This window comes from Eucyclogobius newberryi, unplaced genomic scaffold, assembly GCF_026437365.1.
Source record: "Eucyclogobius newberryi isolate DKJ021-1_F unplaced genomic scaffold, fEucNew1.0.hap1 SCAF_9, whole genome shotgun sequence".
NCBI lineage: Eukaryota > Metazoa > Chordata > Actinopteri > Gobiiformes > Gobiidae > Eucyclogobius > Eucyclogobius newberryi.
The window spans coordinates 8,396,311-8,414,055 of record NW_027316532.1 but is presented as its reverse complement, the minus strand read 5'-3'; the positions used below and the strand labels follow the sequence as shown (position 1 = coordinate 8,414,055).

Below are 17,745 nucleotides of genomic sequence, written 5' to 3'. Positions count from 1 at the left end.
CCCACGTCACTGACACCATTTTTTTGACAGTTTAACAATTATTTAAAGGTGTTATCAGGTATTATTATTAATCAAATCAAAAACATTGTGTAATCTATATGGATTTAGGCCCTTGTTTACTGTTTGGTTGCTAGGTAACAGTCATGGGATTAATTCTGATGTCACATCTGCTCATGTCCAACCTGGAAGTCTAATTATAAACCTCATTGTCCAACTGGGGAAAACATTTATAGTAAAAAAAAAAAAATGAAATAATATGTTGAGTATGTTAAGCATGATCCACTGTAAACATTAACTATAACCCGCTTAGTTAAAGATATGAGCAGTGTACACAAGAGTACACATTTTAGCTGCAGATACACCGGCCTGATTGTCAGCGCTAGCCTTCAGATTCCACCATATTTACACTACTTAATGTCAGGTTTACCTCTAATTGAGCAGGTAGAGGTAGAGCAGCGGCGCAGTCAGCACATCGGAAACACTGTAGCATTAATGATAATGACATTCAAGCAGGCTGCAAATTAAGCTCTGTTAGGCTGTCAGGATCATGCGGAAGGAAAAAATAGCTCCTCTAATACAAGCAATTTGAGAAGACATCTGACAGAGTAAAAAGTTCAGAGCAGAATAGTGTCATCCTCTCAGTTTACTCCACCTCAGGAAAATCCAAACTTGTCATAACATTATGGAGCTGCAAGTGAGGACAGAAAGCGTAAGTGATAGTTCAGGCAAGGATTTGTTACATGTCAAAGTTTCTATAATTATTGCAAAGGTTCAGTGCTATTTTATACCTTGTCCATTTATGCAGCCCATAATCTACTACATGCACAAGCTACTCCAGACTCCAGATGGAAGGGAAAGTCAGGAAAAGGCTTAATAATACCCTTAGTGTTACGACAATGGTGAGAATATGGAAGACCACGTTCAACTATTTTTGTGTTAGTATTAGTAGTATTGATACCAGACTTCAAATTATCATCTACTTTTGTATTTAATTTAAATATAATTCAGTATCTAGAACAACTCTGCTGCTGCTTATACAATTGTTTGGATCATAAACTTGCACAAAAGGTCAAATCCTCCAGATAAGGAAGTCCGGACCAAGCTAAGCTCAAGATCCATCAGAGTCAGAATTAGGATTCATCCCCAATGGAAAATGATATTTTATACAGACATGCAGCCGGCCAGCAGAAGAAATGAAACATCTAAAATACAATTAAACTGAAATTAAATAACAGTTGATAACGGAGATGGGTGCCACAGCTCCTGACAGTTTGCCCCTGTGGCATTGAAGAATGGGTCAAATGCACAGGACAAATTCCCCCCTAGGGCAATAAAGGGTACCTTAACGTAAAAGGGACAAAACAATACAAAATCGATCCATTCTTTTGAATGTAGAAGACCTGATCTATCACCCACAGTTCAATAACTATAATTAAGAGCAAACACAGACTTCAGGAGTTGTAAAATGCATGAAGACATGAAAAAGAGAAATCTGGTCCAACGGCCCAAATGTGAATAGTTATCCAATACCGACAGCAGCTGCAATTACACCGACTTTACTTTTCTGGAATAATGCCATAACACTGACATATGCTAAGTTGAATTGAGACTCGGAAATGTCTAAAAAGAGAAAGATTATGCTTTTTTCATCCAGACCACGCCCCCCACTATGACGCCATGCCAACTGTATCTATTGGCAAAAATTCAAAAGATTAAGCCTCTGGGTCAAACATGTCGGGTTCAAAAATTTAGCATAGTTGCTTTTCACAAATAAAAACAGCCGCTTGTTCAAATTAAATGTCACTGTGAAGAGGGAGAAACGATGTAAAATGTGAGTCGATTAAAAACGGGTTAAAGCTTTAAGAAAATCATATGAAAATGTGTAAAAATACTGTATTTCACTGTGTCGCACCCACGGGAAGCCATAGTATTTTGCTCACCTAGTTTAAGATTTTGCACATTTCAGGTTTAACCGTTTGTAAAATAAAAATAAATGAAATAAACTCACTAAATTCCTTGTTTAGTGTTTTGACATTTCCCCATGCACACAATACATTGCTTAGCTACTTCCAACTTTCCCAATCTTGGTTTTGTTGTTGAAAAATTATAAAGCAGTTTGACATCTTTACACATGGACTTGCACTTGAAAATATTCTCTTTAAACAGCGTGATCTGCACATTAGCAAAAGCACCAAGTGTGATAATATATTTCTCTGCAAATTTGATCCGAGCGGCGTTCTGCCGTTCCGCTCGGGGACCTGTAAACACAATCGAGGCCAGTGATTTCGGTCTGTTAATGAGAGCTGGAGAGTCGCTGGATCCAAACACAAACTTCCAGACAAACTCCTCACTTTATGAAAAAAATACTGCACATTTTGGCAGCTCTCAGTATTCTGCAGCAGAGGTGAAGGGGAGCAGCTCTGAACCTCACTGACATCCAGGTACACAAATGTAAGGGAAGGAGCCGCTGTGAACAATGCATTCCTCGGCATAAGGAAAAGCTACAGCAAACAGGAAGACTCACACTACAACAGAAACACATTTGAATCTGAGCTTTAAGTACAACGCTACAGACATGTCCAGTGTTTGTAACAGAACGTCTGCATTCTAAAGGCCGGGGCCATAGTTAGTGTTAGCCACCATCGCAAACTATAAACCAGGACTGTTTTTGGTGCTTCTCGACCACATGTGAAGCATTACCACGTGTAATGTACGTAGAATATTGACCCAGGCTAACCACCACGTAATAAACATTTCTTAAATCTCACGCTGTGCTGGACCAACATGTGCCAAGAGTTTACCAGGCCACGTGTTTTCTTTCCTCAAGCACCACAAATCCTGCTAACATTACTAAACTTTATCAAATTATACTGGAAGTTAGAAACAAACTGATATTACACGTTGCCAAATTGTCAAAAACAACACCGGACTGTCTCCAAAATGTTTTTATTTTGCTGCATTATTATAATTAATGATGTAGAAGGTTTATATCAGTACCAGGCTGCAATACTTAACATGTCTACACAATACAAAGCATTCTATTCAAGCAGATGTAAGAGGTGGAATATTCTTTATACTTTTACCTTCGAGTGAACATTTATACATCACCATTATTAAGCAACAGTAACAATTAGAGGTGGGCAATATTTCAAAACGTACATAGTATCATGAATGTTGCCAAATATGAATATTGAGGATATTTAAAAATGAAAAAATTGTCGTAAACTTTTAAAGGAAATAAGGGTGATTTATTTTTATTTTTTTTTACAGACATTTCACATGTCTGATAAATTAAATCTTAGCCAATTACGCTCAAAGACATATTCAAACACATATCTGTTGGACTGACATAATATTGTCAAAGTATCTTTATTGGGATATTCGCCCCTAGTAACATTTAATAAACGTTAAATGTACATCTGACAGATTGAGTTCTCATCCATTATATGCTGTTATTTTGACTGAAAAATTAAACAGCAAGAGACTGTTGAGATTTTGTGATTTACTTTTTAATTAATGTTTGAGGGAAATTCCAATTAGCATTTTCTGTGCAAATAATCTCAAACACCATCTGCATTTATTGTAAACACATCTCAAATAAAGTTGTGTATCAATATCTGTCCAGCAAACAGTCACATTTGATGCTAATACCATACGCATGTCGAGCGGCAAATGTAAGCCACAATTTTCTTTAAAGTTTCTACTGAGTGAAAAAAATCACTTACTCTTATTTTCTACCCCTGATAATCCCTGTTTCCGTGCCGACGGGAGTGACTTATGTTACGCTCATGTATCTGCAGTGTCTGTAGCTGTAACAAAGGCCAAGGCTGTGACAGGACGTATGGGAATAGAAAACAGATGAGGATGTCACCCAAAACAGAGGTGGAATATACAACAGAGCCGAGCGCCGTAATTGCTTATGGACATTTGCTTTAAGTCCAGTGATGTCGCTTTTCACTTAATCAATATTTGCCTTAAGAAACCATCTATAAAAGGCAGTGGCAGCGTTGATGAATAAGCGGTGTGGATGGAGCGGCGTTAAGTGCAGGGGTCGTGATCTGCGGAGGGGGAGGTGAAGGTGGGCTGCCTCTCTGGAGGTCCCGTGTGTGGACTTCAGGATGATGCATGTGCTCCTCAACAATGGGCTCATTATAAGAAACAGGAGAGACGCCTCAGAGACGAGCACCTTTACACGGACTTGAGAAGATCCAGGGCTGTTCTCAGGAATGATGCTTTAATGTCTTTTGGGGAGAGAAGGTGGGATTATACAGATGAAACCCAATGTTTATGAAAGGATGAGGATTTATTTTCTTCTTTTTATCAAACTGCTATTATATTACTTTTATTACATTTTGTTCCAGTGTGATTATGGCAAGCGAATGTTTATAGCCTTGATTTTCAACCAGGAAACACTAGTGTGCCTTGAGCTACACTAAGGCTGGTGTACCTCAGTGCCTTAGTCAACTCATTTAATTTGAGAATCTGCCATTTCGGAGCATCCTTAGCAAACATCTACAGCAAAAAAGAAAGCCAAACAATGAACCATGGCAATTTATTTATTAAAATGTGTGATTTTGACACTAATCAATACTAAGACTAGCATTGACAGTAGAAAAAATATCACTTATTCACTTGCTAACCCGGGCATTCTAATATAATTACGCAGTTGCAATGAACGGCAGAAATACTCTGTACTCTGTAGAACTGTTATGGACTTCAAAACAGTGCAGAAGATTTCAGGATTACTACCTATGAAATCACAATCAAAGGAAAATTGAAACGGAGTGATTTCTGAGGCTCAGAGCAAGAAGATGTAAACAGGATTAATAAAATGTATGAATGAAGCTACAACTCCAGGTATGTTTTTGATGAGGGAACCATTTCAGAACATGTTTAAATGTTCTCGTCTCCTCATCGTGGACCCAAATCTTGACTCGTGGGAAATGTGTCTCGTCCCTTCCGCAATAAGTGAAATTCCATCATGTTGTCTGACCGCATCTATTGACACATTGTACAGCTTTAAGTGATCCTACTCAGTACGTTCAGTTAACTACTATAGCTTGACCTTTAAATCACAACTTTACAAACTGCCTTACAGCCTCATGTTTTCCTCAACTTCAATTTCCACTCCAGCAAACTCGGGCGAAGCACCTCCTGCACTTGTACGGCCAGCAGCCTGCCCTCACTTTATCCTCTCTCACTCTTTCTCTCCTGTAAGTGCGCTTGTTGTCCGGAGAGCGTCCCGGGTCCGCGCAGGGAAAATGCGGAGGTGAGCCCTTGGCCTGCAGTGCCTCTCATTTAAGGCCGATCGACAAAATCAATAAAGTGAAGTATGTTTCTTGGCTCTTTTTGGCCGCGCTCCCGTTTCCACCGGCGCTCCCTGAAGTCACGCGCTGCAGCTGAGTTCTATTACAGGGTCCGGGGCCCCACGTGGATACTCGGCTGCTCTCCCCACAGCGTGAGGAAACTATAGCCTTAGCCTGCTCGTGGTCAAGAAAGACGGCGGGAAAGCAAGAGACTAATGCCAGAAAACTGTGCTCCAAAAGAGAAAATAATAAAGTTTATAATTGTTTTTACCACTTACACATGTTTCTACATTTTATTCATCGTTTTCATCTAATATGCTGTGCACAATATTCGTCATGAACTGATTGTCTTCAACCCAAACTCAAATTTGTGTTCTATAAAAAGACAAAAAAGCAGTACTAAACATGGAATTAAATAGAACTAAACGAGGACAAAAACACAAGGTCTAAACCAGGACTAAATCTTTTCATACCGGATGATATTACACCTGGTCAAGCTTTGTAATTCAGAATTATTTTTATTCTGTATATGTAAATCTTTGTACTTTGCAATGATCGGCTTGGGTATTCGTAATCCAGAGGTCAAAATCACAACATCTTTCGATATTAAAAAGGAAAATAGATTATGTTCAGGAAATGTATTGAAAGCCATTTTATTTTAGAAAATTCAAAAGAAAATGGCGAAAATGTATAATTGCGACATGTTTTGCTGCATCCGCCAGAAAAATAAATGTAGAATTGCATTTCATCCGTCATGCACAAATCTTTGTATATTTCAAAAGTAGTCATGGACATGTTTAGAAAGTCATTTCCAATCTGCAAGAAATGGTCCGAGCAGCAGCATTAATACTCTCCTGAGCTCACATTCGTCCTGCCCAAAGGGAGGAGCTGTATCTGAAACCTGCCCTTATTCAAAATGATACTAGACACTGCAGACTACAGATACTACCTTTTCTACTTTTTCTCCTGGACGAATTAGGGAGTATATCGACTTGAAATCTTTGAACTGTAATTAGGGATGGGACAAGATCTCTAGCCACAAGGTCTTCGGAGATAACATTGCAAGTTGCCACAAGATTATGCACACAGGTGGAAGATCTTGTGAGATTTTGGTTGTTGTACGGACAAACAAAATGAACATTGTTGAGTTACAGCTCTTGATTAGCTGTAGTTCCAAAAGGCAGAGCTACGACCACAGCAAAATGGGAACTGAACCTCACAATCTTGTAAATGAAGTTGAATTTGCGTCTCTCTCTTATCTTTCTCATCGACCCGATCTTGTGCCTCGTCTTGTGGGAAATGTGTTTTGTCCCATGTCTTACACGAATCATCTTGGTCAATCACATATCAGTTCCCCAGCCAGGATAAATGCAGTAAAACGAGGCATAAAACCAGATAAATACAAAGAGGTTAAGAATTCAAACTAACTTAACTATTGCTTCCGGCACATGAAAAACCGACTGCTCCAGATTATTACAATAAATAATAAAAAACACTGTTAGTTCAAATGAACCGGCAGCAACCTCTCGGTGTAAAAATCTTTGTTCTGCTGATTTGTGTTTGAGTGGCATGCGTCTGTATTTCCATTGCAAATTAAAAACCCATAAAATCAGATTTGAGAGGCGTTAGTACAAAGGCTTGCCTGGAGACTGAGGCGAGCTTTGTGCTGCGCCATCACAAGTTTCAATAAATGTCATGTAAGAAAAAGGTGCTTTTTCTCTTTTATATTCTCACTCTGCCCAATTAGCTCGCACCTCGCCGGGCGCGTGCTGTCTCCATTGGTTATTACACCAGAGGGACGGGGGCCTAAAGGAAGCAGGGGAGCTCTGATTGACACGCCAACCTCGACTGGCAGCGCGCTATCAACATGAAACAAAACAGTGGCGCAAAAGCAAGAAAATAACACTATATGCTTATGCCGTTCACGCTCACGTCACTTCTGAGATTGACTACATTCCCGAGATTGAAGCATTTCTAATTGTCAATGCTTGTTTTTAATCGAATTTTTAATCTTTAGATTTTAGAAGAAGAAATATTTTTACTGTTAAATGGCACTGTAAATGTGTATTTACTTTTATTGTTTTTTAATCAGACAAAAACAAGATTTTAATAAATTTTAATAAATTGCCTTATCACCCCAAAAATATTCTGAGATTTTAACCATGTTTTGCTATATCCGCAACAGAAAACAAATCGTAATAATTATGTTTTGTTTCACCCACAACCCTTTGAGCAGTTTTTCATATTTAGCAGGAATGTAGCGATATCGAGATCTCAGAGTACAATATTTATTGGCATGAACAGAATTGTACATATACCAGGCTCCATGTGCAGCGAGCCTTAACATCGAGAGTTAAATTTCGGCTGACAATTAGCTGAATGTCCTTCCCCCTCTCCTCCCCATTTCATGCTACACAGTCTTGCCCAATAAAACCTATGGGCCAAAATGTATTACTTTGGTTTTTATTATTATTGTCATATTCCAAAAGGATTAGGGTTTTTTTATACTTTCTGCATCAATATGGAGCAAAGGATCATGGTCTATGTAGTTCCCTCAGCTTTTTACCTGCAGCAGCAATGAGGAGTGAGTATGCTGGTGATGCAATGTGTTTTGAAATGCCACAGTCTAATTGTGTGATTTTTGACAGTGCTATATCACAATATTTCAGTTATCGTTACATTATTAATATTTATCAAATTGCTCTTTCCAAAGTTTAACTGGATCAGAAGCTTATTTTAATACATGAAGCTTTTTAAAGTCCATCCTCTGCGCAATACAGAACCTACTAATGCTTGAGCAATTTACAAGACTCAAACGTTTTACATTTCAAATACGGACATTCTAAAGGTTTTAAGTTAACGTGTCCAAAGCAGTTTTTAAAAGCCATGATATGCATAATATTTGGCCTAAGTAACAGTTTTAAACATTGGTAATAGCTCGTTTTTTCACACTCTGCTCTCCTCTAAGGCGGTGCGCGCTGGTGGTCTGACTCTGCACACGCTTTTGTTTGGTAAAACCGCTGAAAGCTGATGTTCCACATGATCTGGCTCCATATTGATTTGTTCTATTAGAGCCGGCCGCATTCGCTTTGCGTCTTTCCCATCGTAAACACGCTCTTCGCGGTCAGAGACATAGGAGCCGCTACTGTACTCCTCTGTTTACCTGCGTCAAACTCGGCTCTCGCCTCCGATCACGTTTACTTCACACGGCCGTGGGAGAGCGTGCCGTTCTAATAAGAGTTCTTTGAGGCTGCAGCGATGAGAGGAGACAAAGCGCGAGGCTGGGGTCAAATCTGGAGGTTCATGGGCCCCGAGGAGAGAAATTGATTGTTGAGTGTTTGGGGAGGGGCGGGAGATAAGCATTTAACTGCCGACAGACCAACTCTGGCCCTGCAGCGGAGAGCGGAGGAGCCATGCTTGACACGGGCCTCTGCTGCTGTTCAATGGGCCAAGACCTTGTGCGTTTGTTACAATTAACCCATTAGGAGGAGTCTTTCATTTGCAGGTGAAGACTTCCTCCCCTGTGCTCGCCGAGGTAGAAGCGCCAGGTCTGATGTTAGGTTTTGGGGCCTGCAGCCGTGGTACAGCAGTTGTTGGAGCTCCATCAGAACTTACACACAATTCAGTGATGTAATACTGCTAGAATGTAGTGAAAAAATCCCAAACCAGATACTAATTGATACTCAAACTATGATCAAAACAAGATACCGGTATTGACAGCGAAGAAAAGCAAATATTCTTAAGTTGAACTGTAGTTTAATGTATTTTGTATGATGTTATATATATTAGTGTAGAGTTAAAAGTAAAAAATGTGCCATCATGACGGACTTCTTGACAAAACATGTATCCATACAGAGATGCTGGTCATCATACCTTTAAAAAATGTATAATAAATTTCTGAGTTATATACTTATTAACCTGCCGACTGTTGCATTCACACTGAATCGTTGGCTAGCACGCCTCACAGCATGAAGGTCACAGGTTCGACTCTCGGGACGTTCTGTGCAGTTTCCTCAATCAACCCACAACATGCACAATAGGTCAACTCGGGACGATAAAGTGTAACCAGTTTTAAGGGATGTACCGTGGACTCTGTATTGGGATGTCTATTGTATCGTGGTACTAGGCAATAAGCAGTCCTATAAACTACGTTTCATTTGAAAAGACAAAAGGTTTTGAGATGTATTTACCGTGTCGACAAAGTGAGCGTTGTTAGAGATATACCCAGTGCTACTGAACATCACATGAGCTGCAAGGCCTCTTTTGTTTGTCTGACTGCATTGTCCCAGCCAAATAAACACACATAAATAATCCAAGTTTGACCTTTCAGAATCTTTATCAATACTAGCAGAAGACCACAAGCTCATATCAAAAGAAACTACAATATTTTTCTGTTAAAAACGATTTGGGTGTTTTAATAATCACAGTGACACCAAAATCAGTGTTGAGATTATTCCTTATTATCAACTTTAATCCTCATTATCAACTCAAGAGCCAGTTTCCCCATGTATTATGTTGTAGATAGAAAAGAACATGTGTAAATGTTGGACCTCCTGATCTCAGTTGTTGCCACTAAACTGCAAAGATGCCAAAGTATTCAAACGTACAGTAGTTTGTTTGTATTTTATCTAAATTGAGATATGTTTAATTAGTCCTAGCATACTTTAGCATTAACTATTCTAATACTACTCTTTTTATACACACTACATTTCCCCCCATTGTGTGACATTCATTCCTCATCGTCTCCTATAGGTCAGCACAGCTCTGCCAATGCCCCTTTCTCCAAGTTTGTTGTGCTAAACATAAAAGCGCACTTTGTCTACTGGCCTGGCTTTAGAATAAACGTACCGGGAGAATAGGACGATATATATGTGGCGTATAAGCTCCTGTAAAAAACAAATGACGGGTAGCCGCCGCGAAAAACATAAAAGTATTTAAAAATTGAACCCGGGGGTCTGCTTTGTCCGTGGCTGCAGGCGTTATTACAGCCCGGTTGTCACAAAGTACCCCCCGAGGTCATTACTCCAGGCCAGCGCTGACTCCATTATGTGGGACGGAGGCGCTCACTGGCCCGGGATCTGACGCGGCAGCCCGGGCAGCTCGCATGTGACGGGAGCTGGACCGCCGCCGCCGCTCCTCTGGCACGGGCCCCACCGCACTTCCCCGATCGCCGACATAATTGCATTTTTTTTTTCATCTGTTTTTCATTTGATGCATATATTCTCTTTAGTTAAATTGTTTCCTTCTCGCCAGTTCCAGCCCATTGGAGTGCAGATTAGACCGGTGCGCGTCTCTGTGTGTGCGGCGGTGAAAAAACATATCAAAGCGGGGGAAAAAAGCCATTGTGAAATTCGTCAACATTACGGTTCTGATGACAAAAGAAGCCGCAGCCTTCACAGTGCTCGATATGCATAATAAATACTGCACCTGTTTGGAATCAAAATGAGGCTACCCACCTACATTTTCCTCCGCTGCGCTGGATTTAATCTATATTTCAAAAGATAGTTTATTTACCATCCGTGCGTAACGCTATTATCGAAACTTTGCAAAGAGGTTGAGCTCGGAAAGTAGAAGTTTAAGTTAGAGTCTGAGCAAGTTAGAGCTCGGGATCGTGTCAATATTGACGAAGATAAACAGCTTTTTTGGGGGCGATATTTGGACAATAAGTACCAGGAATGTGCTGAAATGTGTGTAAATGTCTTGGTTTAAGTAAATAGATTTAATTCTAAACAACATACACAAAATTCTAATTTTGCAAACCTCCAAAACAACTAATATCTAAAAAAAATTCCGACAACTTGCACAGATGAAGAGAATTTTCAGTCGGGCCAAGTGTTTTTAGAGATTTAGACGAATAGAGAATTAGATTGTTGAAAGTATTAATGTTCCACTGCTCTACTGTTTAATTTTTTACATTGTTTCGGCTAATGTATTGCTATATTTTTGTTGTGTTTTCCACGTTCCATCCACAGCTCGATTCACTGCATTTACTACAGTATTTTACATTCATTTTAATGTGACTATTTATTCTTCCATCTTCTTCTTCTTTTTGTATTATGATTCATATTGTATTGTGCTTTTAATGCATTTTTATGGTTGTAAAAGCCATGCTATACAAATAAATGTGATTGATTGAATGGTTAGACTACTCATCTCTAAAGGGCAAGTAGACAATTGAACTTTTACAAATTCATTTTCCTTCATCTCTCCTCTTTCTGGGCTTCACACATTAAAACAACAAGAATTCACTAAATTTTATGTTCCACTAAACCATAGGTACAGTAGAAAGGACCGGAACTTACTCAACTAAATGTCACAGAGTATAAATCATTACTACTCGTGACATTGAAGAGAAGTAAAATACAAGCATATTTGGTCAATGATCTGACCATGTGTCACTCTGACCCAAAGTACAACCACACATAACGACAAGTACTAGTAAATGGCGTCTTCATAAGTAAAAAGGGCAGATTAAACTCTCCATTTCCGCTTCATCTGCAGAGACTCGGCGTGGGGAAAGCTGCAGGCCCCTATACCATGAGCCCCAGAGTCCTGAAGGTTTGTGCCCCCAGCTCAGTGGCCTTCTGCAGCCTGAGACCCCGAGGACTACAGGCCCATGGTACTGACCTCTGCCATCCTGTCTGCTGGGGTCTGCCAGGTCATCCAGATAATCATCAAATCATCACATGTGGGGGAGGAGCTGGACTCTCTGTTGTGTCGCAGAGGAGGATGTTGGACTGGACTTTGCCTCCCGCCCGCTCCAGTGTGCTGGTCAGCTGCAAGAGCTCCTTCAACCATAGAGGGTCACTTGTGTGTAATCTTACTGTGCAATATTCAGTTCACTTGTGAAACAGAACATGAGCATGTAAGAACACTTGCAATACTGACTTAACCAAGAGCAATACCGTCACATTCATGTGCAATACTGACTTAACCATGTGCAATACCGTCATATTCATGTGCAATACTGACTTAACCATGTGCAATACCGTCATATTCATGTGCAATACTGACTTAACCATGTGCAATACCGTCATATTCATGTGCAATTGTCGTACTCACATGCAATAATGTCACATGTGCATATAACTGATGTGTTTTTTTTTTACCATTATTAGTATTATCTTGTCTTACGCTAGCTGTTTTTATTTTATTTTATCTTTATTTTTCGCCTCCATTCCTTATTAGGAAATGAGAGGTTTTGTCTATAGGAGTTTTTGTTTATAAGAGTTTTGTTTATAAGAGTTCTTCCACTTTTTTAAACTTCCTATAAGTTATCTGTCCTTTTCCTCTGTATCTACCTGCGTTGCAACAATGAAATTTCCCCATGGGTGGACAATAAAGGAATATCTTATCTTATCTTAAATGCATAAATATTCTGTGTGGGTAAGTCAAGTTAAAATGTAATTAATTTTGTTCATACCAGAGTTTAGTTGATGAAAACAGATTTATTGTGTCTGTTTTCGTCCACTGGTCAGTTGCATGTCTGTAATTAAGAAAGATTCTCCTTCTACTGGATGAATAAAAGTCATTTTGATTCTGAACAGCAGCCAACTCACTCTATGCCGTCTCCTTTCTGCTTTTGATACAAGTCATAGAAACGATCCCAAAGACGTTGACCAACAGAACTTAGTTTAGTTTGTTTCACAGGAGCATTAATCAAAGAACGATCGATGACAAACGGCAGCTCCATAACTGCGTTTCCCAACCAGTGGTAAGTGTACATTAGCAGTATGCTCTGACATGAGGATTCATTCAGGATTCAGACAAAGTGAAAGTAAATGGTATTTAAAGATAATATATTCTTTGTAGTAAATGGTAGAGCTTTACATATGAGCTCGTAGTTGGATTTTGGCGTAAATTCTAATAAAACAAGACATTATTTAGATTTAGGAGATACTGGAGATCAGGTTTAATGCGTACTTGACTCCTCCTCACGTACAATGGAACACAGTGGTGTAGGAAGTACTCACTTTTGTTATTTAAGTAAAAGTACATGCACAGCAGCAAACAATTTTGCCAATAACACAATCACATACAATCTACTGAAGTAAAAGTAAGAAGTACATTTTTTTACTTTTAGAGTAAAAAGTTAAAGTATTTGACACAGGTTTTTGATAACTATTAAAGAGTGAGATGTGGGGATCTTGATAAAGAACTGTCCTGTTGTTTTAGTCAACACATTTGTCTTTTTAAATGTATATTTCTGTTTGCTCAAAGCCAAGACCTGAGCTCAAAACCTTCGTCTCTCAAAAACGCCTGCGCCTTTGATAAATAGAAGATGGATATGATGCGCGGTTGAGATTTGTACATCGCCGAGACGGAGTTAAGAGCCAAATTGAAAGTGAGGCGTCTTGAGTGAGGAAATGAGAGGGATTATAGATTTATGGGCAGCTACTCACTGATTAAATCTTTGATGTGGGAGACAGCAGAACCATCTTGTAGTGTGTTCTTATCGAATCGTTTCCCCCGTCTTTGAGGCCATCACTCGCGCACGTCAGAGCGTCAATCAAACATGGCAGCTATTTACACTTTGCAGGGGAGATGAAACATTTCGGCTCCTGCGCTCAGGCCTCTGCGATCCACCTAAGAGAATAAGAAAGCAGTCAGACAAAGCCGGGGAAAGCAACAAAAAAAATACGAAAAAAGGGGGCCGCGGCTGTAATTTTTTATATTCTGGGCTGTCTGGGTTGCTCTCTCCTCCGCCGTACATGCTAGGGAGACGTAGCAAGACGCTAAAAAGTGCGCGTTTGATGTTGCGAGGCTGTCTGTTGCGTGATGTCTGTCCTCCTCTCTCCAAATCATCGGCGGAAACCGGGAGTAACATGAAAACAAAGATAAACAACATATTCAAAAGCGGCGAAATGACACGCGTCGCCATTTCATGTCGGCGGATGCGGGTGACGTTCGGGAAAGGAAAGGCTGCAGCGGGACGAGCTAATTGCGCGTTGGTTTTTGTCGCGGGGGGCGGGGTCGAAGGTGAAACGGGCGCGGCTGGACACGGCATTGCCAATGAGTCGGATTCAATTTTATATGGCGAAAAATGGCGATTAAAAAGCATCAAAAGCTGACATTAGAGAAGAGTGTAGAAAGATTTTGAGAGTTATTTGCAAATTTGTTCACCTCAATAATCTATAAGCACTAGGCTCGATACTGAATACAGTTTAGGATGCATCATTGATAGTAAAAACATGCCATTTTCTTAAACTAAAGGCCGTATTTATTCAGACACTATTCTTAAAGCAAAAACAGTTGTCATGCAGAAAGACCAAAAAGGTTATTTGGCCTTTACACGGTACCTAATAATACAGATGTGAAACTATTTGTAATTCACAAAAGGCAAAAGGAAACTGTAAAATAACAGAAGCAAAGTACATTATTGACACAAGCTAAGACAGAATTCATGTATCTACTGAGAATTCGACATTTAAACCTTTAAACCTTTAAACCGTACTGTTCCATAGATCTACTCTTAAAACAGATACACAAAATGTCACAGTATTTGTTCTTAAACATGATTTTCCGGGTGTAGCAGCACGACTCACTCATGGAATTTCAATGTTTGAAGGTTTATAAATTGTTTGGTTGATTATAAGTTGAAAATGTGATTCCTCTTATTGTATTTTCTGCAAGGTGAAGATTGGTTTTGTATTGGTCTTATACTTGTGGCCCCAGACCTCAATATAATAGCTTATGCAGGGAATTACTCATGCGTAATATACATATATATATATATTAAATAGACCATTTTATTACATATATGACTACATTTATACATTATTGCTACTACTTTACTTTCCTACTTACACAAAAGTTACTATGCAGTCTAAGGTCATTCATAAACTCTTCAGGAAAGATCAAATTTGTGACAGCTTTATGAAATCGAACTTTCTGAAGATTAAAGGTTATGTAATAGATTTAGCAAATATTTAAAGAAAATGCATAATCAGGACTTGACTTTTCAGGAACTATTTTAGAATCTCTAATGTATCTCTAATTTTGTTTTGTGCTTGAATGTTGAGCGCCTTTTGTTTTTGACCAAACCACAACAAATACAAAAAATTAAAAAATGAATAAAAAGAATGATCTTTAGCTTCATCAGAACAAAAAGATCACCGGGCGTAATAAAGAAAGCGCTATTATTATATGCTGAAAATGTCAGTCCATTGTGTACAAAAAGAGCATTTTAATGATCACTGTGGTATCGAAATATTGAGTCCTTTCCGTATCGAAATTGAGTCTGAATTTGCATTTATTCCATAATGTTCTAGCTAACTCTGTCAAACTTTTCCTATTACTTTAAAGAACAATGCAACTTTTAACATAACAGACTTGACTGGTGCATTCACTGGGCCCTGAGCGTAACTAATACAAGCCCTCTCTATACATACCCCCGTATGGATAAATAATGTAGTTTGATTGTGAACAATGGCTCTCTGGATGTGCAGCTTGTGAGTGACTGAGCCGTCGACAGCTGTGGAGCTAAAGTAATGTGTGTACTCCAGCACAAAGGCAGCAACGCAGGCCACGTGCCAGAGACAGCTTCAGAAATGGAAATGAAATAACCGCCAGAGGTGTGAGGGAAAACAACTCTCTCTTTTATGAATCATTTCAATAGAAGCTGAAATAAATTTGACAATTATTGGCTGAGGGGAGACTTTTCAAATAAACAGCTTTATGGTAAGTCATATCACTTGGCAGTTGATCATCATGATCACTCCTGGATTGTCCCAGAAGGTGGCATATTTATTAGTATGCAACAGATGGGGAGCATGCGTTTTCCCTGCATCGGCGCGTGGAATTGGTCTTTTGGTGGCAGTATAAATATGATGAACTGTAGCCTATAACGGGCGCCGCATCCCACACAAGGACAAAACGTCCAAATGAACAGCAAAAGTTGTGCTGTAGCTGCTTTACAATGCGCCATCAATGATTGATCTACACCCCGCTGCGCCACTACAGGAAACAAAGTATAGCGCCGATAATTTAGTCCCAAAACAATGCATGAGACTGTCAGCTCGTGCATCCATTTCGGCACAAGCATTCCCCGGTGAAGATAGATCATTAAACTAGCAGGCGCTTTGCAATATGGTGCAGTCAATGTCAGTGAAAAGATGGGACAATAAAGTGAGCAGGGGGTTGCAACAGAAGGGAGAGCGAGACGAGATGTATTAATGTCACTGGGCTTTAGCCTGCCTCCTTAAGCCCCGCAAAGAGTCACCCAAGCCAATTTCCATTATCATATTGATTGAAATAGTTCATCATAGTGTAATTTTAGGTTTATCGCCACCCGGCTGGGAATAAGACCAAAGCATTATCCAACAAAAGCTATTGTTCCAGGGGACGTTTGGCTGTTCCAGTTCATTGATGGAGTTGATTAAGTTTAAATGAAGCAGACACTGGATAAAAGTGAGGGTATTGACCAGCGAGCAGTGTGCCGCGCTCGGGAAAAGGGCCCGCTACACGTGGAAAAGCAAGATTTGCTAAATGCTCTAATCTTCAATCAAATCTTACATCAATACAGACAAAGTTTGGTAATGAGAGATTCAATGAAGCATGCAGCGGAGAGAATTAATCCCCCCTCGCCTAAACTGAGTTCAACTTTGAAGCTTGCTCCTCAGGACAGATAGTTATCTAAATGCTAAATAAGAATGGCATTGTACTTTTCACAGCATACTAATCATTTGGCCATTATTTGTTCTCTCACACGTCGCGGCTTGTTGATCCGATGATGAGACCAACCTTGAAGGAGACTGGAATAATCGGGCGGCCATATTGAAGGGTAATTCGAGGGCGGTCCGGTGCACTTTGGTTTGCAGGGAGGGGGCGCCGTCACGCTGCTGTTACAGTTCACAGACTGGGAAATGAACCAATAGACATAAAACGTTTCAGCAGACAGGCAAAAGGTTCTCATTAACAGACTTGTAATAGTAACAGATCGTTATAGACTAAATCATAGCTTGTATTACCTTGTGTTCTGTAGGAGAGGAGAGATTTCTGCTCTTTGTGGCTGTAAACATTAAAAAGAAGTTTCCATTAAAGAGATATACTGTACTGCAAGTGAATGGGAAATAATCTTACATTTAGAGGTATCAATTAGAACATTCTTCTGACAAGTTGCTTAAAAAAAAAGTATTACAAGTTACAAGTATTACTTCCAAAAATTGCACATATTTGGGAGATATTAATCTGAAAAAATGAGTTTAAATGTATTGCTTTGTTTTGTTGACATATAGATACAGAAAAATGAGGGGATATTGGATATATTAAGTATTTGAGCACTGAAAAATCACATTTCCTTTAATTTTTTAGAGTAAAAACCTTAACAAATCTGGATTGAAATTAGATATGACCAAATCCTTGTGTACAAAAAAATCGCAGGTGCTACTTTAAAGATTTGTGTTGCCTGTAGGCTTTATTAGACAGGAGAGTGTGAAAT

At 39.4% G+C, this 17,745-nt stretch overlaps 1 long non-coding RNA gene across 1 annotated transcript; it reads right to left on the bottom strand.

Annotated features, from left to right (window-relative positions):
- Window positions 1-394: 394 nt before the first annotated feature.
- LOC140353648 (uncharacterized) lies at window positions 395-17,318 on the bottom strand. The gene is made up of 4 exons (XR_011925929.1): window positions 17,276-17,318; window positions 17,049-17,163; window positions 13,709-13,892; window positions 395-481 (listed from the first exon to the last, which is right to left on the bottom strand). It is a non-coding gene; the product is annotated as an uncharacterized lncRNA (long non-coding RNA).
- Window positions 17,319-17,745: the final 427 nt, after the last annotated feature.